We start from the raw sequence: 27,347 nt of genomic DNA, 5'->3' as shown, positions 1-27,347 counted from the left end.
CTCTTTCCAATTTACTCATGCTTGTTTTATTATAGGGTTTCCATATTGTTATTCAATACTCAAGTTTAGGTCTAATGTAGCTAACAAACAATGACTTCATTATTTTTGATTTCCTAGACTTTATAAAACTTTTTCTACAACCTATAGTTCTATAACTATCACTAACCAATTGGTTGACGTGATTAGAAAAACTCATAGCTGAATCTACCCATATACCCAGATCCTTAAATGAGTCTACAGTTTCAATCACTGTGTGCTGTATTAAATATTCACCTTTCAGTTTTTGTCTGCCAAATTTCATATGCTTAGTTTTGGATTTATCAGCATATTATTCTCCTGTGTCCAAATGGTCAATTTAGTCAAGTTAGTTTGCAGACATGCCTTATCTGTAACACATGCAATCAGTTTACCCAATTTCAGGTTGTCTGTATATAGACTGTAGAAAACTTCAGATGAAAATGTTAGGTCTGAAACATACAATCTAAACAAGTAGGGGGCTGGGACAGAGCCCTGTGGGACACCCTGACTGTAACCAAGGATTTCACCTGTCCAGTTGTGGTATGATACTTGCCACGTCTTATTTGTAAGCCATGCAGTTATCCATCTTATCAAGAGTACATCAATACCTAGTAGTACTAATCTGTTTATCAGTGTTTTGTGTATGACCCTGTCAAATACGGAAGTTAAATCTATATAAATTCCATCACAGCACAATTTTTCATTCATGGCTGTTATTATATTTTTATAGAACATCATGCTACAGGTGGTAGTAGATCTGTTTTCAACATATGCATGCTGATATATGGTTTCAAGTCCTAACTTATCCAGTTCTGACAACATATCCAATATTACCTTCTCCATTATTTTTCCATAATATGAAAGTAAATGTAAGGGCCTATATAACTCTGGGTTTGTCCTACTCCCCTTTCCCTTAAAGACAGGCTTAATAAGCACGTCTCTAATCTTGAGGAATCTCCCCATATTTATATGACCTAGTGAATAATAGATATAATGGTACTGTAAGTTCTTGCTGAAGTGTTCTCAGGTCATTGTTACTAATTCTGTCTCCTCCATGTGCTTTGTTTGGATTCAGTTTGCACAGCTCTTTTTCAATATAATCTAATTTAATTCCAGTAACTGGAGTTAAGTGGATGTCATTCGGACAACTTATAATCCCTTTTGTGGAGCCAAACTGTTTTGCATAAGATTTTGTAAACATATCTATAATCTGTTGTGTCTGAGAATAAATTTTAGAATCTGCACACAGTTTATCAGTTTTGTGTCTTTACTCCTTCCACATCTTGTGTATCTATAAAAAGGTTTCCTATTATGCTCAGTATCTTTATATACATTTTATTAAATTTTTTCTTGATCTTGTCTCACACTATGCTTAATCTGTTTGTCCAGCTTGTTTATTTCAGTTTTCAAATTTGTACTTTGACCTCTCTTCCATTTCTTATATTTTTGTCTCTCAACTTAATCAGATATCTTGTTCTTATGGAAATATATCCCCCTGATGTTGTATGCCTAGATCCTGATGTTAAACATTTTTTGATTTTTTTGCAAACAGTTTCTCTTTCACAACTTTCCACATTCCATCTGCAATTTTTCCACTGAACACCTTGCTCCAGTTAGTTTTACAGAATGACTGTTTTGCTTCCATATAATCAGTAACTAACCTTATGTGCATTGGCTTAGATTTCAGTTTGGCAGAATTATATAGCAACAAATTAACCTTTATAACCTGATGATCACTGCACATCAATAGTGGTAAAACTTGACTTGAAGTTACAGTAATTTCTTTGGGAACACAAACAATGTCTACTATGTTCCGTACCCTGGAAGTTTTTATTACAATCTGAAGCAATTGTTGTTCCTGAATATATACTGTGAATAATTTCCTTACTAACATTGTTGAATCAATATTATTCCAGTCTGTTTCTGGTAAATTTAAGTCCCCAGCTAATATTAATCTTCCCTCCTGTGTTTCATGAAAGAAATGTATGAATTCCTCTAGGTCATCTACACTTGACTTTGGCAGTCTATACACTCCAACAAATATTATATGTTTCAGGGTTGGCTTTATTGTCACAGTTACACAGTCTATAATATTGGTATTATCACTGAACATGCAATAATCACAGGTCTCATAGCTATCTTTAATCCCTATCACAAAACCCCCCACCTGATTTTTTGTTAGAATGTCTGTTACAGTAAAAACATGTATACCCTGACAGAAGTGGTTTCCAATCATTGTTCTTTAACCATGTTTCACAAACAATAGCAACATCAGTATTGTGGGAACGTAACAACTTTTCCAATAAAAAAAATATTATTAATGCTCCCAGCATAAACAACCATCAAAGATACATCAAATTTTGCTATCTGTGAACTGTTAACTGAAATGGCACACCATGTGTATACTCCAAATCTGGCCCTAAGAGAGATGCTAAGACATTGTATTAATAAAGTTGCAGTCATAACATCAGAAAGACCTGTTCATATGGCTTAGTGGTAAAATGCTGTGGCAATGGTGTGTAGGGTCCTGGGTTCAAGACTTGCAAGGGCTTATCATGATTGGATGGAAAATAGGAAATTCACCCTGGGGATCACCTCTGTGGCTCTGCTCGACAGTGGCACATGAAAATAATTTTCTTTGGGTAGGCTTATAAATGCCCTAGGGCAGATAGCCTAGTATGAATCTATGAACCTATATTCACAACCCAGAGGCAACCTGCACTCTGGAACAGAATCCCAGTCTACGTTAGGCAAAGCCCCTCACTAGCTCTCTTCAAGAGAAATCTTGACGAGTGGATGGGAGATTGTAGGTTTACCCCGGGGGTCATCTCTGTGTCACTACTAGACAGAGGCACAGTAAACTAATCCCTAAATGGGCATAATATTCTCATCCCAGGGGGTGGCAAAAGCCACACACACTCTGGCTAGGCTTATAAATGCCCTAGGGCAGATAGCCCAGTATGAACCTATGAAGAAGGGAAAGTATTAAAAATGGGGATAAAAGATTGTTTGTGGAATATGATTATTCATTGTACACCAGGCAGAATAGGAGCTCACTTGTCCTTGCAGTCAGGGGGATGGTGAGAAAAAGGTGAGAGATTCAAGTTGTTATATTCAGCTGTTTTTTGAATTTTTTGGAGGATCAATGACATTTTTGGATATAAAAAATGTTAAGGGAAATACAAAGCTTTACCCAGCAAGGAGTGAGCCAGAAAGCTGAAGGTTCTCTGCTTCTCATTTTTGTGATAATAACAAAGACCAAACAGAGAACTTCTCAGTAAAACCTTTCCTATTGCTCCAAAGGAAAATGACTGAGCAACAGAAAAACAGCCTAGGAACTGCTTAGAAAAATCAGGAGTACCTTAGACTTGAACCAGAGACCAGAGTTTGGTGGCTGAGATGATAAGGAACACCAGGAATAATGTGAAAGTCAGAAGGACAGCCTACCACTGGTATGTGCAATGTTGGTAATAAAGAATGGTACTGGCTGTGATAACCCACCACTGAACCACTAATCAAGGAGCCTCAATCCTCACCACTGGGAGGATGACAAATACACACACAGTATTTCCAGATGGAGCTCTCTGAACTAAGTGCAATTTCCCTTAAGAGCACACAGAAACCACAGTAAGTCTGGGGCTGTTTTCTCCCTCTTTCTCCAGATCCCCAATAACAGTTCCCACTGGCACAGCTATAGAGTTGAGATCTCAGCTAAGTGGCCAAGCCAAGACATCCAGCACCCTCTCTGTCCAACCAGGACTTTGTGTCCCTGCCCAAGTAACTGATGCACACACACCCTTTGAGGTTTGATTTATACATACACACCTGGGAAAGGCTGGCACAGGTTTACTAGCTATGCCCCCTTCTGCCCAGACTATAACCTATTTATCACTGCCACTAGCCAACTCCTTATCAGCTACTTTAAGGCCCTTAACAAAGGGTGTCCAATCCTACTGTGTAACATTAATATTAATAATTATGGTAGTTTGACCAAGAGCAAGGCTATTAGGAGTGGCCCACACAGTGTCACCAAATAAATATGCAAGTACTTTCAAACATAAATATCTCTAGACAGATCCAACACAATTAAAGGTTTAAATATATTTAATAATCAATAATAAAAGAACAAGAAAATGCTCAGTACATAATCAAAGTGACATCAGAGTTCAAAATCACAGGAAATGTTTAAAACAACATTACTGGGCAGTCTCAAATAAATAAATAAAAATATCTAAACCAAGCTTTCCTATATTCCTGACTATATCTAAGAGAATTATACTATTCCCTAGGAACTTCATCAGAGTAAGGCAGATATGGTGAATGGTTCTTGTCAGGTCCAAGACAAAATACAGAATGCACTGTCTCTCTAACAGTTCTCAAATTAATATCTCAAATATTTCTACTGGGATAGCTTGCAGAATGACATAATTTCTTGTCATGAGACTCTATTCGAGGTGAAACACCTACCTCTGAAAGATGACAATATTTAGCATCTACCTGTAAAAATACATAGACCTCAGATCTTTGGCAGATGTTGAAAGTCATAAAACATTACATTACTTCAAATTTCAAGGCTAGTAATGATTTCACCCTAGAGACAATACAGAAAACTCCCTAGTTTTAGACATTGTGTCTCCTTGCTGTATTGAAACTGAAATATACCATCTTTTATGGTGTAACCATAAAGTAATTTAATTTCAGTTATTTTTCTGAAGTTAACCTCCTGTATTCTAGTTTCCACTGTTAAAATATATACATTTAAGCAGTTACAATAGTGTATGTACATTTCTGCTCTATTCCAGTAGGGCGCACTGTGGTTGCATTTCAAAAAGCACTTTGCAAAAACCTTTTCAACACACGTCTACACAAACCAGTTTGATTTACACATGACATACAGTTGTAATACATTTGTAACACAAGCATCTTATATAGATCATGTTGATAGTCACAAATGACATATAATTATTTACAAAATTCCAGTTTTCTGGGCTGGCAGTATCTCCTTTCATTACACTGACCATAGAGTCAATGCGGCTTCTTGGGTTAATCAGACTATGAACTTCCAGAGTATTGCCATGAGAGAATTTGGCACCCTCCTCTAGTTGTTGAATGGCTTTAAGGGTAAGCTCCTTAAATGTAGGAAGCTATAAACTGAAAATACATATTTTCTTGAAAGTATCAAAGTAAGGAGGGTACAAAAAGGGTTAAGGAGTTGGAAATTTTCTACAGGGTTGGTACCAGATTCAACATTGCACAAAGATGTGATAGACTTATTTGATCATCAGGGGTGTGAATTGATGGAACTCCTCATGAAAATAATCAGAGAGTTATTGACACTGTTTCATGAAGTGACTGAGTTGGAGCACGTCATAACCATTGGCTTACTATTTGAGAATTCTATTGAACAATACAAAAAGATATTCTCTGATGTGGATGAAACTTCCTTTGACATCAACTTTTTGTACAATAAATTATTTAGAATGACCTACATTGTACCATCTCGTTCATTGAAGTTTCGGTGATTCAGTACACTGTGTGAGTTTTTGTGTGGCTCATGGTTTCTGTTTGAAGATGAAGTGTTTATCTGTTAATTAAAAAAGAGATTCTATTGTGGCAGCTAAGAATATCTGGAAGAGACTACATAAATGGTAATATAAAAACTGAGAGAGTGAAAGCTCTCGATTATGCCTGTGATAAAAATAGGACCTGCTGGTGAGACAGTTATGTATCTCAGAAACTGCTCCTTCTCTGGAAAAGGCTCCCCATATATGTTAAGCAGAGGGCCTCCCTAATCCAATTCAAGTGTAAGTTGGACAACTGGATAGGGAACAGGAAATTCATCACTGGTTTGGTGCCTATGTCTCAAATGGACACATGTAGCCTCTAATGGTTCATGTCCGAGGCCCCTGCTTTTAAATGTTTCATTTTCTAAGCCCCTGCTTACACTTATCTAGGGTATGAAAACTTGTCAGAGATTTGAGATGCATGCTAGGCTTAAAGAGGTCCTTGTGGTCATTAACGTAGTACACACCTATAAACATATGGATAGTAAAATACATGTGGTGAAGATATTTTTAGTCCCTTTAGTATTTGTAAACAGATCATGTGTGTTTTTATCAGCCAGAGGAAAAGTTGTAGATGCTGAAAGAGTTTATCTGGGAGAGGAAAATGGCGAGAGATAAGTAGGATAAATTGACTCTCCCCACAGAACAAAGTGGTTTTGGTCTACGTGATTCAAAGGGATACTTTGCAGGTATATAGTAAAGGATCATATATATATCTCAAGCAGAAGGTTATACATCAAAGTGGAAAAATGTTGATGAAATGGGTGTTTTTTTAACAAATAAGAAGGGAGTAGGATTTTGGATGTAGGCGCTTAAGGAGAACAATCATGCAGAATAATATAAGATAGAAGAAATTACTCTAAAAATTAAGGAAACATGGGAATGAAAATTGCGATTTTACCAACATGGATGACTGCAAATAAGGATCAAGAAAGTAGGCAACAGGTTGCTGGAATTTATTGGAGTAAATTAGCAAATGAATCAAGATACTGAGAGCAAGTAAGTAAGGAGGGAAAGGAAACAGAGTAGGATGAGACCAAGCAAAAGTTAGGACTGAAGGTTACACAGTGCCTTCTTTATAGGGACTTCATAATAAAGTATAGGCAAAGAAAAAAACAATGAAGGATTGCCAAGTGAAAAATCAGCTCTGCTGAGTTTTTACTTGAGTCTGTAACAGAAGTGGCTGTTTAAAATGAATAATTAGTAAAGCATGTAAACTGCTGCATGATAACTATAATAATCAATCAGAAGAGATTAGACTAGAGTGGATAGAAAGATTGGAAAGGTAGTTTACAAAGGCACAGTGGGAGAACCTCTGCATGGGCTCAAGTATACAACATAAGGTTTAGGATTTTTGCATGGAATTGTTTGTGTAGGTAGTTTTTATACTCCAAGACTTAAAGAATTTTTTCTCAGGTGAATAGCAAATGCTTGAGCTGTGGTGGGTAAGGGAAAGGTAACTAGGAACAATCTTTTTGGGGGGAATGTAATAAGTTTGCAGATTTACAAATTCCCTGCAGAGTACTTTGTCAGAAATGTTGGGGGAGCAAATGATTGTAACTAATGAAGTGATTTATTTGAGCTGGGATATAGGATTTGTCTAGACATAGTAAGGCTTTAATAAGTTTAAAGGTATCAGTTACCAAAGAAAGCAAGTGCTAAAAAATGGAAATCAAAATCTAAATTAACTGTAACTGAAGTATTGAATATTTTAAAGGAAATGAAAGAAATGAAGGCAGGATTACATAATTAGAAAAGGGAATGAACAGATTAGCTAGAAATATATAGATGTTTTGGTAACAATGCATGAAGAGTAATGTTGAGGAGGAGGAGTGACTTTTAGGGGAAATCAGGAATTCAGCAATTTATGCAATGTTGGAGTGTCTGAAAATTGTTAAAAAGAAATGTATATGTATACTGCATTAAGTTAGTAATGGTAATTTTGTTATGGCTTCTTTTCTTTCTTTATTACTGCCTTGTAACTTTTTAAAAACTGTCACAAGTAATAAAGATGCATAAAATCTAGCCACTTTTCATATTTCTTGTCCCCTATTTCGCTATATCTAATTGTTTTCCACTGAATTCCTTCCAGAAGAATGACATTCATTTCATTCTATGGCTTCCAGAATTGCATGGCCAGTGGCCTACTCAAGTTACAATCAGACCAAGGTCCTAAATAGTGGAATCATTACTTCTTTGCTTCTGGGAACTTACCCCTCAGGATACCTCAGCATCACTCTGTTCCTAGTGATTCAATCCTGGCATGATCAACATGGCCAGACCCTTTTCCTCTTTTGCCATCAGTTACGGTTCTGGGTGATACTTCACACCAGCCACTTTGATTATGCCAGCCATTTCCTTTTAATTCCACTTTTTTCTTAATACATTTTTGGCACGCTTTCTAGAAGTAGTTTAAACACACTACCCACTGAGCTGGAGGTACTGTGATACCTTGAGACTCAAGAATCTCTCAAAGATAAGGTTATCTAAATCAAATGTCTCCTCAGAAAAACTTCTTTCTGCATTTTACTTTGTATATTTCCTTCACTCATTTATACAAGTCTTACTGGCATTCTGTGACAAACAGGTGTTTTCTGTGAGGTACAACTTCGGATTTAAGTCCTTTCATACTTCTCAGCACAAAATCCCAAGGAAACAGACAAACTTTGATCAGAAGTGAAGAAAGTGTGACTGTCAGACCATCTTGCCCTGAATACTCCAAGTGTGAGTGTCACACCATCTTGCCCTCAAAACACCACAGTGAGGCTGCTGCCACAAAGTGATGTGAATATTTTTAGCACAGGCAACAAAGCCTTTGCCCAGAGTGAAGAAGGGCTAGAAGTAAGATTTTCTTTCATGTTATTTACAGATATATATATATATATATATATATATATATATATATATATATATGTGTGTGTGTGTGTGTGTGTGTGTGTGTGTGTGTGTGTCTACTGTACACATAAACACTATTGTTTAGGAGAATTCAGTAAGGTAGGGCATTTATTTAGACCTTGTTAACTGTATACATTTTCTGCCATTAGTTCCTCTCCACCAGCTGATACATCACTCCAGGTTCTTGTGATCTAAGTGGAGTGCTGCCATGACAACTTTTTGTGTCCTGCCATTCAACCATAGAGTTATCCAGTTCCACAGTTTTGCTTCTGTATTTATGCCTAAAGTTGTCCTATTGAACCTATGTTTAGGAAGTCAAAGCAGTTGATGAAGTCTAGGTAGGTCATATCTACTGGAACTCTTCAGTCAAGTTCATTGGTAAGCCAATTATAAAACTGGATCAGGTCTGACTGATACGCTTTTTGGCCATGTACTCATGCTGTTCCCTGTACTGGAGATGTTTGTCCATTAAAAATGCTGCTAGACATTCCCTCAGGATTCTTTCCATGACTTTCCCTGCCAGTTCTATTGAGCTAACAGGAATATAGTTCTGTAGATTTATCTACCTCTCCCTTCTTTCAGTCCTTTGGCAATTATGCATTAGCTAGTAATCTGCTTAAGATCTCCATCAAAGGATCTGCCAGGACACTGGACAAGTGCTTGAGGACTCAGAGAGGTAGCTTGTCTGTTCCTTGTGCATCTTCTTCTTGTCTGTTCTGGTGTCTCTCCACTGGTTTTCGCATTTTACTTTGCCTCCTTCACAGCATGACACTCTCTTTTCATTTCATTTGCTTTTACGAGTCTTATATTTCCATATGTTTCCCACCCCCACCCCCATTTTTTCTTTTTCTTTTTATCTACTTGTTTATACTGTCTGGTTAATGTCTAATATGCAATTAATATAAACTCTTTAAGCTACAGCTCTGATTTTTTTAACTGTTATACTTTCCAGGCTGTAATGTTTGATTTGATCTCTATTACAGATTGGCCACAAACTCTGTTTGGATTTGAGGCTTCATTTGTGGTACTGGAAATCCACTATTTCCTAAACAGCTCTGGAAATTTTTTATCTTAATTATACACTTGAACAGAGCAGGTACAGCATTTGTCAGGGTCCAACAAATAATTAAATAACTGCACAAGGTACTTGCTGCTGCAGCCCTCCTGTTGTACAGATTCAAACATGATTGAAAGTTTTAAACTGTTTATTAAACATTATCATCAACATCAATATCGAGTTTAAATCAAACTGTTTATAACTACTAAATAAATTCAGCTGCGGCCCCCTTCATTCTGATTTAATCAATTATCTCTCTTTAGTAATCTTCTTCTTCTGGCTTTTCCTGGTTAGGGGTCGCCACAGTGGGTCACCTGTCTGCTCATGACTGGCACTGGAGTTTTACAGTGTCAATCCCCCTCCCACTCCCAATTCCTCAGGCACCCTCCCAACTTCTCTATATTTATTTCCTCCTTTCCACACCCACTTCTTCCAGCATAACATCACCCCCTTAAAGGCAATCACTCCAGTCTCTGCTATCACACTCGAGCAGCTATTAACATTCCTCTTACCCAGCCTTGTCTCCTTTACATCTTTAACATACAACACTGTGTATCCTTCTCTTCTTTACCACAGAAATTACCACACCTATTAAACATCTTATAATACTTGGAGGCTTCAATTTAATCTCGTTCAGTCCCATTTCCAATGACCTGAACACTCTTCTACTACGACTCAGCTTCACCCAGCTCATATCTTATCCTACTAGACCCAGCCTCAATACATTTCACCACTCCCTATTAGAGCTTATTTTAATTAGCAAACCTTCTCTTATCTCAGACATCATCATCCATGCACCATCTTTCACTGACCACTGCCCTGTAAGTTTTCCTATCCATCATCCACATGAAAGTGTCCTCCCAAAGCTCATAGCTTTCTGTAATAAATCACATAATAACTTTAACAAACTTAAATCCACCCTCTCTTTAACTGACTGGTCACCAGTCTTGATCTCAGTGGACCCCAACTCTGCTGCAGAATTACTCATCTCTGTACTAACTGACCTGCAAAACTCCTGCTTCCCAGTAATCCTAAGAATATTCAAACCTAAAACTAACAAACGGTTAACCTATGAACTTAAAGATCTTCTACAACTCACAGACAAGGCATAGCATTCTTGGAAAACACTTTCTATTACTATAAACAGACAGCATTGCACCCAGCTACCCAGTATTGCCAAGCAAGTTATACACCATCATAAAAGTTACTTGATGAAATCATAGTAAGCCTCACTAATAAAATCACCTAAACGTTTCTGGAAAGATGTCAACAGTCTTAGAAGACAGAATGACTTTCCCTCAATGAATTCCACATTCTTTCAACTTTCTGACTCTGATTTCCTTTCTCACTTCAGCAACCTTCTCAGTCTTTTCTCTAGCCAATGCAAAACTACATCTGATACTCCCACCTCCTCTCCATAAAACCCTTCATTCTACTTTAGAACTATCACTTCCAAGGACATCTACCCTCTGCTTGAACAAATTGAACTTGTTAGCCCCCCCGGTACTGACAACCTTCACCCATGGTTTATTTATCATGGTGGAGACAACATCAAAACCCCACTGAAACACATCCACAACGTGTGTATTACACTCAATATTATGCCTATTATCAGGAAGAATACCATTGTAAAACCTCTCCATAAGAAACCCAATACCTTCAGACTTTTGGCCTATTTTTTTCTCCCTATCCTAGGAAAGATTCTGGAAAAAATACTCTATTTGCACCTCAATCAATACATCAAACAACACCGTTTTCTCTCTCAAAAGCCACATGGCTTTTGTTCTGGTCACAGTACATCTACAGCTATCTGGATACACGGTGACAACATTTGTCTTAGAATGGACAAAGTCCTAATTACTGGAGCAATTTTTATTGACTTTACAAAAACTTTTGATCTTTTAATCATTCAATTCTCCTAGACCATCTCAATAAAATAGGCATTAGTGATGATACACTGCCTTGGTTCAAAAATTACCTCTCTAAATGCTACTTTAATTTTAATTCATCAACCTCCATATCAGTCTCTCTGCAGAAAGGTGTCCCTCAAAGTTCTGTTCTGGCATCTTTCTTTTCTGTTTACATTAACAAACTTTTTTTTTTTTTACTTTCCTCATTTTCCTCTTTAGCTTTATGCAGATGGCATGGTCCTAGCTTGTGCTATCATGTCTCTTCTCTTGAACTCAAACTTCCGTCTGATTTTCATGCCCTTTTTCAATGGGTCAGTGATAAAAAAAATCACTACTAAACTCATCTAAAACAAAAGCAATTCTTTTTGGAACTAGGCAAAAGGCTACTTCTGTCTCTAGGCTCAAAGGATCAAATCCTTGATCATCAATAACACTATTGAAAATATCACTTCATTCAGATACCTAGAGATTTGTTTGGACCCCTTCCTAAATTTCCAACTTCACCTGAATGACACACACATGACACACACACACACACACACACACACACACACACACACACACACACACACACACACACACACACACACACACACACACACACACACACACACACACAAATCAACTCTCTCCTATTTTATTCTGGGCTAATATCTAGTCTGTGGAAATGCCATAGGTAAAGGTATTTTACTGGCTCATACAGAATATTGTCTCCTACTAATTGCTGCAGCTTTTAAAAGAAATATATCTACCATTCAGTCCATTTCAAAAGCCATTACCAGATTCATGAGCCTCTCCCCAAAAATGGCATCTCTGGCTTTGTTGCACATATCATGCTTTCTTAGTCCTTGCTCCCACACTGTGGGAGACTCTCCTTTCTTTTCTTAAAAATCAGTCCTCTTTCCTATATTCTGTTCACAAATAAAAGCGCATTTCAAGACTATTGGAAAATGCAGCTGCTGTCTCTCTGAGCATATAACTTAACCTGTTCATTCCCTTCTTATGTCTGCATACCTTGCTCTGACTCTATTTTTTGATTGTGATTCTTTCAGCATGCCATTTCTGGTTCCATTCTATATAAAATGTATGCATATATTGTGTTTTTCCAGTCTCTCTATATATAATGCCATTTATCTATTGCCTTTACACCCTCAAACCAACTAGGATATTCACTTTGTATATAATATATGTATGTATGTATCGCATTTTGTCATTCACTCTGTATATAATATATGTCATGAATTAATTGTGTTTTCCATGGGTTGAGACAGAAATAAGTCCAAAGGGATCAGTGCTCTACGTTGGTTAACAAATTTAAAATAAAGTAAAATATGATTTCGCTTATAACATTTTTCAGTATTGACAGTTCTGTCCCTCTTTTTTCTGTGTATCCATAACATGCGCGCGAGCGCACACACACACACACACACACACACACACACACACACACACACACACACACACACACACACACACACACATGTATATGGATCTACTTTGATATAATGAATTACCAAAATCCTGAACTACAGAATCTCGAGACCAGAATGTCAAAACTGCTATTTCCCAAAAGTTTATAACATCAACACTCTAAATGCCAAAAGGAGGTTAATAATTGTGCAGTATACTTGTAAATGGTAAGGTATCTCTTTAAGGTAAAATAGTTTGTAAGAAAAAAGGTATGGCGGCCAGTAAGTTTAGAGGTAGTGCTCTGTTGGGTAGCTATTGACTTACCAGAGCTTTGGAAAAGACATTCTAGTTGTTGCAATTGAAGGGTAAGTGTGCTATATGTACTGGACTGTATAAATAAAAACATATTTGTGTTTTAAGTATTATTGTGAAGGAAATGTTTCAGGTAGAGGTGGTTTTATGTACTAAGTAAATAGTCAATAGTGAAAGAATTATGTTGTGTATGTTTACAGAGGTCATGGTTGTGAACTGTAGATTTGCAGCTCTACAGCACAGAAAGGTATATTTATGGTCTTTTTTGGCGTACTGCGATTTTGGAGTTGATATATTTAATTAGCAGGGGGTGTGGGACAGATGGAACATTATGGTAAGACATAAGTTCTTTATCTGATGTTGTTAATCTTCTTTCCATTCATCACTGATGGGACAGAATCCCAAGCTACCTTGAGGTCCATGGGTGGTCCTTATAGAAGAACATTCCTGAATACAATTGAGCCAAAGGCAGCTCTCCCTCTGGAGACCAGGTCCAATTTGTAATGATTGATAAAGGTATGAGGCTTAGCCCAAGTAGCTACTGCACAGATGTCATCCATGGAAGCCCTGGAATAGAATGCTATAGAAGTTGCCATAGATCTAGTGGAGTGGGCTTTAACTTTTGACATGGATTCATTATGGAGGGAATAGGTGACACATATGCAGCCCCTTAGCCATTGTGATAATGTAACCTTAGAAACAGCCTCTCCCATTTTGGGTCCTGCAAAGGAGATGAAAAGCTGTTCAGATTTACGGATAGGTTTGGTCCTGTCTAGGTAAAATCTTAATTGTCTATGTACATCTAAGGTGTGAAGGCAATACTCTCCTCTATTGGCAAAATTTGGAAAGAACCCTGGTAGATCAATGGACTGGTTATTAGAGAATTCAGAAATAACTTTAGGAAGAAAGGATGGGTTCATTCGAAGTGACACTCTGTCTTTATGAAAGACCAAATAGGGCCTCTTGATACACAATGCCTGCAGCTCTGAAACTCTTCTGGCAGAGGTAATGGCTACCAGGAACAAAGATTTCCAAGACAAAAACTTTAGATCACACTTAGCCGCAGGCTCAAAGGGCTTTTGAGTCAAAGACTGGAGGACTAAAGTGAGGTTTCATGGTACTATGATATGTCTGAGAGGAGGCCTGAGGTGAGAGGTCCCTTTGAGGAAAGCCTTGCAGAGGCTTAACAAAATAAGATGAGTGCCATCTATACCATTGTGAAAGCTGAAAATTGCTGCTAGATGTACTCATACAGTAGAGGCAGAGGCTCCATTATCAAAAAACTTAGCCAAGTATTGAAGCACTGCAGTAACTGGAGATGAATATGGGTCTAGCATGTTATCCTTGGACCAGATGGAGAACCTTTTCCATTTATCCTGATATAGTCTTCTGGTGGATGGTTTGTGAGAGGCCAGAATGGTGTCTCAAACAAGTGAGGAGGGATTAGCCTGCCTGGCAACTAGCGGAAGTGGAGAAATCAAACTGTCAGCTTAAGAGTGCACAGGTTTGGGTGACTCAACCATTGGGGGTGAGTGATCAGATCTGGTAGAGTGTCCATAATCCACTGTGGGAATACTAGGTGAGGCTGGAGAAAGAGGAACCAAACTTGTCGAGGCCAGAAAGGGGCTATGAGGATCACCCTGCATCTCAACTGAAGAGCTTTCTTTAAAAACTGTGGGATCAAAGGAATGGGAAGATAGGCATAGACAAGTCCTGTGGTACAATCGTGCATCAGAGCATCCCTTGGTGACTCCCTCTCTGGGGGAAGTAGGGCAAAGTAGCTGCTGCACTTGGTGTTTGATGGTGAGGTGAAAAGATTGCAGCAAGGCCAACCCCAGTGGCTGAAGATTACAGATGCCACCTTGGGGTTCAGGGACCACTCGTGGAGCATGAGGATGCATCTGCTCACTTTGTCTGCAATCACGTTGGAGCTCCTCGGGATATGCATTGCTATCAGAAAGTGGTTTGAAGCTATCGCCCACTGCCAGATTCTCATGGCTTCTCGACAAAGGGGGTAGGACTTGGATCCTCCTTGCTTGTTGATGTACCAGACCACTGACATATTTTCTGATTGGATTGCAATTATCCTGGAGGGAAGAGCCGCATGGAATGCCTGCAATGCTAACAGCATGGCTCTCAGTTCCAGGACACGGATATGCAGGTGGGCCTCTGAGGTAGACCATGTGCCTTGGACAGTCTTTCCCTGAAAATGGCCCCCCCACCCAATCAGAGAAGCATCCATGGTCACAATGGCTGTGGGCTGGGAGGGTTGAAAAGGTTGGCTCCAAAAAACTACATCTGGCATCATCCACCAAAGCAGGTCCTGCTTGCAGGAGTTGGTTATTCGAATCTTGTAATTCAGGAGATGACAATTTGGTAACCACTAACACAGAAGGAGCCATTTCAGAATTCGTATATGTAGCTTTGCTAGAGGCACTACTGGAATTAACGCAGTTACAGAACCTAGGGCTTGGAGAACTTGTCTTGCAGGGACTGATGTTTGAGAAAGAATCACTCAGATTTGAAGCCTCAGTTGATGGAGTCTGTGAAGAGGAAGTGATACCAGACAGGATTGAGTATTGAACATTGCTTCACTGAGCTCTATTTGTTGTGTAGGGATAAGACCTGATTTCTCCCAATGTATCATTATTCCCAACAATTTTGCCAGAGAGAGAGTATGTTGTAGCGCAGTTACCAGAAGATGCTTGGTGGGGCAGTAAGAAGCCAGTCATCTAGATATGGAAACACCCATAATCCTTTTAGTCTCAAGTGAGCTGTTACCACTGCCATGCATTTCATGAACACTCTGGGGGCTGTAGAGAGACCTAATGGTAGGGCATGGAATTGGTAATGACTGGCTCCTAGCCAGAAGCAAAGCAGATTCCTGGAGTGTTTGTCCATCTTGATGTGGTAATATGCATCCCAGAGAGCTATAAAGCACATCCAATCGCCTTCTCTTAAAAAGGGAAGGATGGACTGAACTGTAACCATCCAGAATTTGGTTTGGGTGACAGACTTGTTTAAGCTGCTGAGATCCAAAATGGGTCTGCAGTTCCCTGTCTTTTTTGGCACCAAAAAGAATCTCGAGTAAAATCCAGATCCACGCTGGTCTGGTGGGACTGGTTGGATGACTCTTTTTTGAGACAGCTTTATAATCTCTGAAGCTGCTGCTTCCCTTTGACTGGATGGAACATCAGGAAATTTTCTTGGAAATTTTGGCTGATAAGAAAGGGGAATGGTGTAACCTCTGATGATAATATTCTGAACTCAACGATCGGTGGTGATAGAGTGCCAGGCACCTTGGTGCAGAGAGAAATGACCCCCGACTGCTTCCAGAGGTATGCAATTGGGCAGCCCCTCAGGAGCGCTGATAAGGCTGTCCAGAGAAAGAGTCCCTGGAGCCTTGGTTGCGAGGACCCCCTCTGCCTCTATAGGGATGTCTTCCAGAATTGTTACCCCCCCCCACCTCTGGGAGTATCATCACCATGTGTGGCACAGAAAAAAACCTGAGATTTCTTATGCCACATTTTCCTACTCCTCTGATTCATGGAGAAGGTATGTTGAGGGTTGGAAAACCATAGGCCTATGGCAGACAGGGTTTTTCCATCTTGCTTGCACCTGGTTGGTGTGTCCTTCACTTTGGAGCCAAAGAGGGATGAAGCTTTGGTAGGAGCATTCAGAAAGGAAGTCTTGAAGGGATCCATGAGGTCACAGATGTGCATCCAGGCATGACGTCTCATAACAATGCCCGAACCCGCTGCTCTAGCCGCCCCTTCAGTCACATGTAAGAGCAACAAAGATGCACCACGTCATGTTCTGAAAGGCTCCTGGTAGATCTAGAGGATACTCCAGATGGGGAGTCAGGACATTTGAGAAATGTGGTATATGCTTGGTCCAGAAACGGGTCTACTGAGGGAGAGTATTGGGTCCATGGTGCAAGGTCTGCCGGCAGTGAAGTTTGTAGTTTTGAGACTGGAAGCAAAGAGGGTCAGATCCAGTGAGGTTGGTACAATGCTCAGTGCCGAAGTGGCACTCAGAGCCAAAACAGTCAGTTCCAAAATGGAAACTGAAGTCGAAGTCAAAGGTGTGCCCTGAGCCAAAGTAGCTACAGGTGCCGAAGTTGAAATAGGCATAGTAAGATCTATGATCGGTGCTGGAGGCAGGGCCTGTGCTAATACAGGCATCGGTATCGAAAGTTTTGAGATGGTCGGAGCCAAGGAAGGCAGAGCCAAAGAGGCAGGTTTATGTTCCGATGATAACTTGGGGACCTTAGATTCCCCGGGTTTGCTCTGATCACCTGATGGTGAAGAAGGAACAGAATGGGATCTCTTTTTGTCCTTAGAAGGAGGGGTTGAGACCTCCATCATAGAAATGGCCTCTGAGAAGGGAGACTTGAGTAATTGAGTAATCCCTTCAGAATGAGTTTATTTTTGTATTCATTAAGAGTGTGTTGGCTCAAACTTTGACAAATATCACATGGCAGCTGCACTGAAAGGTGGGCCACTCCCAAACAGTATACACAGTCATCATGCAAGTCACTGTTAGGTAACTTGCCCTTACAAGAAATATAATGCTTAAAGCCATAGGTAACCTTCTCATCTGCCATTTTAATAGAAAAGGACACCACAACTAACTGTATAATCCAACAATAATGAAGTCAGTCAGTTCAAACATCACAAGAAAATCACAAGAAAAATACCAATATTACAACACACTGTATGAGGAGAAGAAAGGGAAACACCTGAATAAAGATAAAGGCTAACAGGGTAAGCAAGAGAAAACAATACCAGCTAGGGTATTGAAGAAATACCACAAAGGTAAGGGAAAAGGCCGTACCAACAATGGTACTTAAAGTTTACCAACGGTAACAACGGGTAGAGTGGAAAATATATCGTTAGATGGAAGAAAAGACACTAGTAATACTAAAGGTTTAGTAAAATATGAAGATATCTAAAAACTTTTACACAAATATCAAAAAAGATTTTACTTAGCTGAGAGTCTGGCTGAAATGCAGCTTTACAGCTATGCAGCAAACGAGATCTGAGGTAACAGGGAGAAGGGAATTCTGGGTAGAGACTTATCTCGAGAGATTTTTGGCTGGCGTAAGCTTGGTAATACGGTTCCGAGGGCTCGGAAACAAACCCATCAGTGACGAATGGAAAGACGATTAACAACATCAGATAATATATGTTTTGTATAACTTGTCATTTCTTTATACCTTTTCTTTAAAAGCTTCATAGTTTGTACAGTCTTTCACATTTTATATATTTGCTTATATTTTACTGAAAATGTATAGAGTCTGTACAGGTTTTCACATCCCTTTTTCTAGTCCTCAAGTGAGTGTTCTTGATACACTCCAAAGAAACATTACTTGGTAGAAGGTGCAAACCCCCTTTAGTTATATTAACCAATCGCCTTGTCTTCACAGTCCATCTTTTTTTACATTATTAGCACCATTCCTGTGTTGGCTTGCCATATTGTAGGACTGTAATCACAAAAGCCATGTAAGAAGCAAATTGTTTTGTCCACTGGCCCAGCAAAACCACTTTAAAGGACTGATACCTATAATCATTATGAATTTTCAACCATACACATAGCACTGATGTTTTGAGTCCAAACTACCCTCCAAACATTCATTTTCCACAGTTGCATGATTCCTCCCTTGGCTAAAGTCTACATCTGAGATACACTACTGCATGTTTTTATTCTTTTGAAAAAAAAAAAAAAGCTAAGTAAAGTCCTCAGACCATGGTTTGAAGCATCCACGTGCACAATGCATTCTTGATTTATAATCAGGACTGGCTAGGACAAGGGGCCCATTCAATACTTCCAAATGCCTGATGGTAAATCATTTTTCAAATAACCTATTCTGTTTTTTTTTTTGTGAGTTTAAGGTCTTTAAGAGGTGTGACCATTGCACTGTAGTGAGAGATAAACATCTTATAACGTCTACCACCTTAAGAAATGGCATTTATGATACTGAGTTATGGCTAATATTGGTTTTGTGCACAATTCATTGACAGACGGGACGGGTCAGGTGATACAAGTTGCTCAGTGATAAAATGTTCTGTGTAAAGTTTCGTAGGGTGACTAGTATTGGCAATGGAGCAGAGTTGATTAGTCACAGGTAACATGTGTAAAATACATTTATTGATTTAGTTGTGAAAAATAAGAACCATATTAGAAAAGGCATGTTTAACAGTCATTTGAATGTTTATTTCCTCCACTTTTGTATTCCAATACACCACCAGTTTTTTTTAATAATTCTGCAAGTTCTGAGGTCTTTGCAATGGTTGCTGAAAGGGACAGATGTGGCAAACCATCTGGGAATTCATTACTAGTCACAAAGGCTGCAAGGTAACAGAGAGCCAAGGATATGTGACTTTAACCTCTTTTTGGTATAAATTGTGTAATTCTGGCATGGGGGAGGACAGCCATACTTTTTTTTCTTTTCACATTTGAGACGCCATGCTTGAACTTTGATAAGTGAACTGTCTGTACCAGAAAGAGACTTTCATTATGCTGAGGGTGTGTGCATGGTGGGGTTCGGGTGGAGACCTGACCACATATCTCTTTATCACTTTTTACCTGCAGTTTCATGATAAACTTTATATGTCTGAGCAGGTTTTTGCTCACAGTGTGGCACACAGTTTCATTACAGATAATCTGAAGTCATGTTCTTGAGTTTATAGTTGCGTATATAATTACTGAGATGTCAAGAAGATTTGCTGATAAAACTGTTCCCTGGTTCATTGCTAGAATAAAAAGGACTGTTGTGGATCATAATAATCCAGTTTTGACTACCCAGGTGGATACTCCTAAACTTGACATTGATTGAGACAGAATGATTAACTTGGTTTGGAGTGTGTGTGTAATGCCCCAGTTAAAGTATACCTGGTGGTTAGCGTTACTCGGGCTCAAATCCTGTACCTTAGGTACAAGGAGCAAGAGCCTGTATTCTCTACCCACACCACCACTTGTGTTCAGTGTTTAAAATGTTTGACTCTTTGGTCTGTTCCTCTTAAAATGTGTGGTTTTCTAGCTAATTAGTGAGAACTTAATTCACTAAATAATGATAGCCATTTAAGTTTCAGTCTTCCTATCTTTCAAGTAACACAGATCATTTTATTCTAGCAACTTTTCTAAGGTTATACAAGCAATGTTTAAATATGGCCCTGGTTTTGCCCCCACCCCCCAATAAATTCTGGCTTTTTCCATATTTCTTGTGCTGTATAGTTCTTCAGAGGGAGAGAGGTTTAGTGCTGCTTATGCCAAGTCTGTTTGTGTTGTTAACAGCACAACAGGTAGAATACTTGCTTTTGATGCAGAAGGCTGTGAGTTCTACTGCCAGATTATGTAGATGGATTGCTGATACTGTACTGTGTTGTACTTTTAAAGGGGGTGGATTCTGCAGTACTGAGAATGTCCTCTTTGGCGGAGATACCTAGCAACTATGAACCTGTTATCAGATTGCCATACATTCCCTATTGCAATATTACTAGCTTATCATTTTTTTAATGTAATAGGCAATTTATTCCTCAAGGGCAACAGGCACTTTATTTGTAGATGAAACAATGAAATTTAAAGTTGTTTGCTAGTAGCAACCTCTTCATTAGTTACAGATCTCTTTAATGTGGGATTATTTAATTGACTTTTACTTCTGCAGATATTGTCCATATTTACTGATACTGTTGGATTGTAGAATGTTGAGTAGACTTTTATGATGGAAATGTTCTGAATTGGGCAGTTTTGTCATTATTGGTTCACGCATTTTGTTTCATTGCTTACTGGAAAAATGTTCAAAACAATAAATTTAAAATGCGCTCTAACAAGTGTGCTGTATTATACAAGGAATATAATTTAATACAATCAGGAAGGTGTATCGAAGAACACGTGTATGTTCCATGTGCAAAGGGTCTATGATTTGAAAACAGCCCAAAGGTAATCTATCCACCACTGGCCAGATGCATTTTCTTTGAATGTGGGTTTCAATGCTGTTTCAATGAATATGAGTTTACTTTCAAGAGCAGAGAAGTTTTAATGCTAAGTTTATTTTCATTGTGAGACTGTATTGCTTGGTTAAGCAGATGTCGATTACTTTTTGTGTTATAAAATGTAAAATAAAAGTTTTAAATGAAATCCAAATAATCATTGTAGAAGTAATGCAGTATGTACATTACAGTGTTTATGGTAACTGGGACGAAATAGCCAAGTAATGGGACATTGGAATGGCTGCAGGGGAGAGGGCTGTGTAAGGGGGCCCCATTCAACCATGATTTTGTAAGGGGGGGGGGCAGCAAACTCAAAGTTTTGTTAAGGTGGTAGAGTTTGTGTATCTGCCTCTTGCCTGGCAATTCCCCTTCATAGTGAACATTTTTTAACTTTCTCAGAATAGTGAAGGGACCCTCCCAAACTATCTGCAGCTTATTCTGTCAAGCAGGACTAAGCACCAGCATATGTTATCCAACTGTATATTCTTAGGCTGTAGCTGTCTGCCCATATCAAACCACTTGTTGTGTTTGTACTAAGTGCTCTCGTGCCACCTCATAAGTTCCTTAATTCTGATACTGAAATTTAGGGCATACTCAACAACAGACTCTTTGTAGGAATCACTGTCACCCTCCTGCTTATTTGAAATAAGTGGCCTCCTCAACCTGTCATCATGAAGAAAAAAACCTGTGGGCTTTTGCTGTACCTCTCTGTATTCAAGGGGGCAATGAATCAACTATTTTCCACTCCCACTTAAGCTGGTCTGCAGATACTCTTAGCATGGTCTTAAGAGTTGAGTTAAACCTATCTACTAGATCATTTATTTGTGGATAGTGCTGTAGTTTTAGCTGCTTTACAATGCAATACTTCCACAAACAGATCAGGAGGTCTAACATGAGATTAACATCTCTCTCTGTGTCTTCCTGGAAAAACAATGTCCTGTTTACATTTTCCACCTTTTCTGGTTCAATGAAGAGCTCAGCCACCACTTCAGAGTCTAGCAGCATAGTCTATTACTAACTTAATATACTTTTCACTTGTGATGCTTGGGGGACTATGAGGGCCCACTTTGTCAGTGACCACACTTTGACATGGTCAAAATGGAATGGAATCAGAATGGGCAAAAGAAGAAAAGCATTGGTACTTACGTATTATCGCAACTACATTGTCGCGGTTGTGAAAATAGCATACTTCAAGTCAAAGGAGGTCATGCAACACTGTAAAGTGTTATTGAAAGTCCTTATTGCTCATTAAAAAGTGTGGATTACCTTCAGGAAGACCAGCAAATTAAAAAATCCTCTTCCTGATTTGCGTGCATTACAGATGCATGGAAAAATTGTCATGGCTGTTATTGTACGAGGTGATTTCTGAAGGTTGTAAACAGGGTGTAAGAGCAAGTTTAACACAGTGGCCCTATATTGTGTGGGTCAGTTTTAACTAATGTGATTTATTGTTAAAGAAATGCATAGCAGAAGGGATGAAAGACTTCAGGAAAAGTAACTGTGCCAACTCATCAGCGAGTACTGCTGTCAGTAAAAACGGTTCCTTTTCAGACTTCATCTCCTTAAAGGACTGCACCCCAAGGAAAGTGTGTGTGGCTGTTACTTTGCCACTGCGTCCTTCCTTTCCTGTTCTCTATTAATGTTGGTATGTTGAATTAGGTTCCTGCCATATGACTTATGGTCAGCCTTGCTTGAGGTACACAGTAAAGGTGAAAGGAAAAAAAAATAATGGGAAGAATGCTGGCAGCTTTGCAAGTCGCTTGCGATGACATGTAATGGCAGCAGTGCTACATCGCATATGATTACATTCTGTAACTGCCAGCAGAAACTCCCTGAGTATATGTACAGCTTAGTGTGCTCCTGATAGTTAAGCAATGTAACACGACAGTAGAAAACACTTTGAGGAGCATTTCTGAGTCTTAAATGCCCTTGATTGACTTGTAGTATGCCAGTTTCGTGACCATAAAAATGTGGCTGCGCTAATACGCAAGTACCAAAGCATCTTTAGTTTTATCTCCTGTCTTGCCAATATTTTGGTACTGCTCACACACTGTGTAGTACCCTCTCACATCTTTTAATACCCGGTCAACAGAAATTTTATGTCTCTTTTTTGTGTACTTTCTACTAATATGGCCTAAAAGGGGGCTATTGTGGGCTATGGCCAGAATTGCCTAATAGTAAGCTTTTGGGACTACCACCTGCTGCACCACTTCTTCCTCTAGCCCCTCCCCTATCAGCAGTCAGTCTTAGTATGACAAACCTTTGCCCCAGTCTATAGACTTCTCTTGCCTTTGATAATAATGAGCTTCTTTGGCTACCTTACTCAAGTCAAAGCATAATTTGAAAGCTGTGTTTTTCATAACCTTTTCTTTGTGATTCTCTCTAGTTTTCCTTCCAAAGGAAATCTATTGTCTTTTGACAACTGTGGTGCATATTCAGGCTTACTGCTGATACCTAGATCTTGGTCTGAAGATTCCATATCACCAGTCTCTTTGGAAAGTCTGATCACTGTCTGTGTCTCCCACTGCTGCCTTTCCTATACAATTTTCTCCATGTCTGATAGCACATAGTCACACACACAGAAGGTATTGTATCATCAAAATGATTTCTTAGTAAAACTCTACAGGAATGTCATTAGACACTGACTCCCTGCCCATCCATCCAAGTTAAGTGGTCCCTGAAAAGGTGTCCTGCCCTTGACCCTAACTGAGACAGGCTGCCTGGGGAAGTATTGCTCCTTTTTAACAACTTAACAATAGTTAGGTCTTATGTAGTATCCCTCTTACAAATAATTACTTTTCCCTCCTCCAGGATAGGGCATAGGCTCTTGTGGCAGTTTTTAACAGCTGTTGTCTCAAGAAACCCCACCACAAAAGTGTGGAGATTTGAACCATACATACGCTTCTTGGTTACATTCCAAACATCTGACTACAAGATCTTAGCATGTATCGGAATGAGCAGCTTCTCCATTTGCCTGCGGAACCTGCTGTGATGGCTTAGACTGCTCTGTGGATTCCTTTATGCTCATGAGTACTTGTAGGTTAATCCCTGTTTTGCCATTGTGCCTCGCCTGCTTTAGAGGTCAGTCTTTCTGTCCTTTTCCTCAACAGTCTGTCATCCCAATCCTCATATCCTCAAAGTACTGCATGTGTCATCTCTTATTATAAAGTCTCCAATTTTTCAAAAATTATAATTTGATAATCACTCACCTACATGTTAAAGTAAGTAGTTAGTTTTGCAATAAAACCACTGTGTCCTTTGCTTTTCTCCTGTGTTCTGTATATGTTGTACTATAATCTTCAGAACTTAACTTCAAGCATTCACACAATTTTAACTGTAATATAATTAGGACAGTCATTGTCTCTTACCTTGCTATATCCATAAGCGGGGGAATTAAAAACCTCACCCTTTGCTCATGGTCTGTTTGGTACTGATTACACACATAATGCTTGAACAAAACTATCAAAGTTATCTCCCTCTTTTTACTGAAGAAACAGTTTAGCACTGACCTTGGAACCCAGGGCTGGGTTCTTAGCCCTGCTAATCATGTTTACCTGATGACGAGTGAACATCTTGTTCTCATGCTGATACTGCTTCACTCTTTCTGCATTGTTGCACTCTCTCTCTCTGCTCTCACACCTTTTGCATCTCGAGCTGTTTCATTCCTTCAGCTAATTCAAGGTTTTTCCTTCACCACAGGCTTCTGCACTTCAAGCTGCATTTTGAGATCATCGGAGGAGCTTGGAAGACTAAGTTGTCTTTTTTTACATGCTGCACAACAACATATTTAGTGGATTGAACTTTGACTCTATAAAGGACAGCTGGCAATTCAACTTTAGTCACACTAGCATGTAGGAGTCACTGATGTATAGTTTAACCAGTTGCATCACTGAGATTTTGCCAGATTGTTTGAAGCTAATTTTGCTTGTTTCCTAACTACTCTGTCTAAAAAAAAAACAACATAATGCGCAGATGTATATTTACTTTGTGGCTACAATAGTGTACACACATTTTGGTGACAAAACAGTTTTGTTGACTATAAACCCCAATTTACAAAATCCAAAAAATGTCAGCAGTTAATGTCAGGAACAGGGGCTGTGGTTATTTGACCCATTCTACTGTTCTGATTTATAATGCAATAACAGTGCATATACAGGCTCTCTACTGAAATGTCTGCACTCAAAATGCTAAGAGCTGACAAATAAAAAAAAAGTCCAAAAATCCAGGAGAAGAGTGAATATCAAATCTTGCTGTTCTCCGAAAAACTTATTTTTTGCAGGGGTCAAGCAACCTGCCCCCCAAACTTATATATACTAACTCCAAGCTTGTCATACCTCAGAGAAAAAGGAATGTTCTGAGAAAGGGTGATCTCAGACTTAATATATGTAACTCTGGATTTTTTGTACAAAAGATGACCTGTATGATGATGCTGCATGGAACACAACAGAACAATAACACTAATATTCCAGTACTCAAAAGATACTATCAAGTAAATGCCAAGTTAAAATTAATTTTACAAGAAAACAAATCATTTAAATGTAAACTGATTTTACTTAGTGATCATTTTTGCTGTAAATCTAAAGCAATACAAATAAGTTAAGCTTATACAACCAGTCTCATTTATCCAGTATCTCCACGTAACAATAATAATATTCTTATTAAAATAATAGTAATAATGCATATCACCAATAACATCAAACATCATAATGTTGAGACTGTGTTATGTATCTTATTTCCAGACTGTAGCATAAGCTTAGATTAACACTACTCATATGAAAAAAAGCATTCCATACACTCTGCATTAATTTACATTTTGATTTCAGATTGAGTAATAAGCAGCTATGAAATAAGTACATAAAAGACCTTCAAACAAAAAAAATTTCAATGCAGTTTGTACATTGTAAGTACTAAGCAGCCACCATAAGAGAAATATAAACAAGGTAGTGCATAATATAGAGGATTATGATTGGGTCCCTAATCATAGCCAACTTATTATGTGTACGATACATGGTTGACAAGAAATTCACCTCACGAGAGAAACTCAAGAGGTGAAGTTTTGCATCCATGTCAATACCGTATAATAAAGGTTAGAATTGATAAGATCCAATCATAATATTTATGTAGTACATGAAGCTTTATTTGCTCCATGTTCCACTGGTTACAAGAAAAGAAGCGTAGGTGCAAAAAGTGTTTAATCAGTTTTCAAAGGCACTTTGCAGAGTTCATCTGAAAAAAAAATATTGGCTTTAAAAGTTGTTCAACATTTTTTTATAGATTTCATAGATTCAAAGATTCATAGATATTTCAAGGCCATTGAGTCTTAAAACATTCATGCCTTGTCAGTACCTTCCCTCAAGCCACACTTTTCTCCAGTAGGCCATACCAATCAACCCCAGAGTAAATTTGTGGATACTCATCCAGTCATGTAGCTTATTTTTAAAGGAAGATAGTCAGTCACACTGCTTACCATTCAGGAAGAAGTTTATTACAGAGGTTTGGAATTTGTCAGGTTATAAACCTGCCCCTCCACTGTGTTTTATTTATCTTTTGGGAAAAAAAATTAGGTCCTTGGTTCTAGTATTGGTGAAGACATTGACTTGCATAGAAACAGGAGGTCTAGGAGGTTCAGTACAATTGGGTAAGTGAGACTTTTTGTTTATAAATGTGGAGGAATGAAGTCTCTAACAGCTTTCAAAGCTGTTTAACTTTGCCACTGTTCTTTGCCTGCTAGCACTCTCAGCTGTCAATCCTAAGCAGAAGACACAATCTTAAGTATCAGGTGCAATATTACCTAATATATTACTTAATATTCTTTGATGTTTAATAGGTTTATAGGTACTTGCTAGGCTAAATTGATATGTGAGGAACTTTTGAAGTCCAGAAATGCATTCTCAAAAAGCTATAGCCCTTGTATTATAAACACAAATAACCCACAGCCCTTGTGTTTGGAGTATAAACAGGCCAAAGCTCAGACATTTATATTGCACCATTATCCATAAGGGATAAAGACACTAAACAAGATGTGGTTTTCCATCCATTCATGCAAATTACACTTAAACAGAGTAAGAAATGTATTACCAAAAGCGAAAAGCCACCAACCAGATTAGATATAAATTTATTATAAACAATGAACTTTAGACGCACAAACTTTAAAAAGTAACGATCGAACTGCTTCGGACATACAAACTTT

Source organism: Protopterus annectens, chromosome 4.part0 (assembly GCF_019279795.1).
Source record: "Protopterus annectens isolate FY-2018-M chromosome 4.part0, PAN1.0, whole genome shotgun sequence".
Lineage (NCBI taxonomy): Eukaryota > Metazoa > Chordata > Ceratodontiformes > Protopteridae > Protopterus > Protopterus annectens.
Note: the sequence above shows the minus strand (reverse complement) of the source record.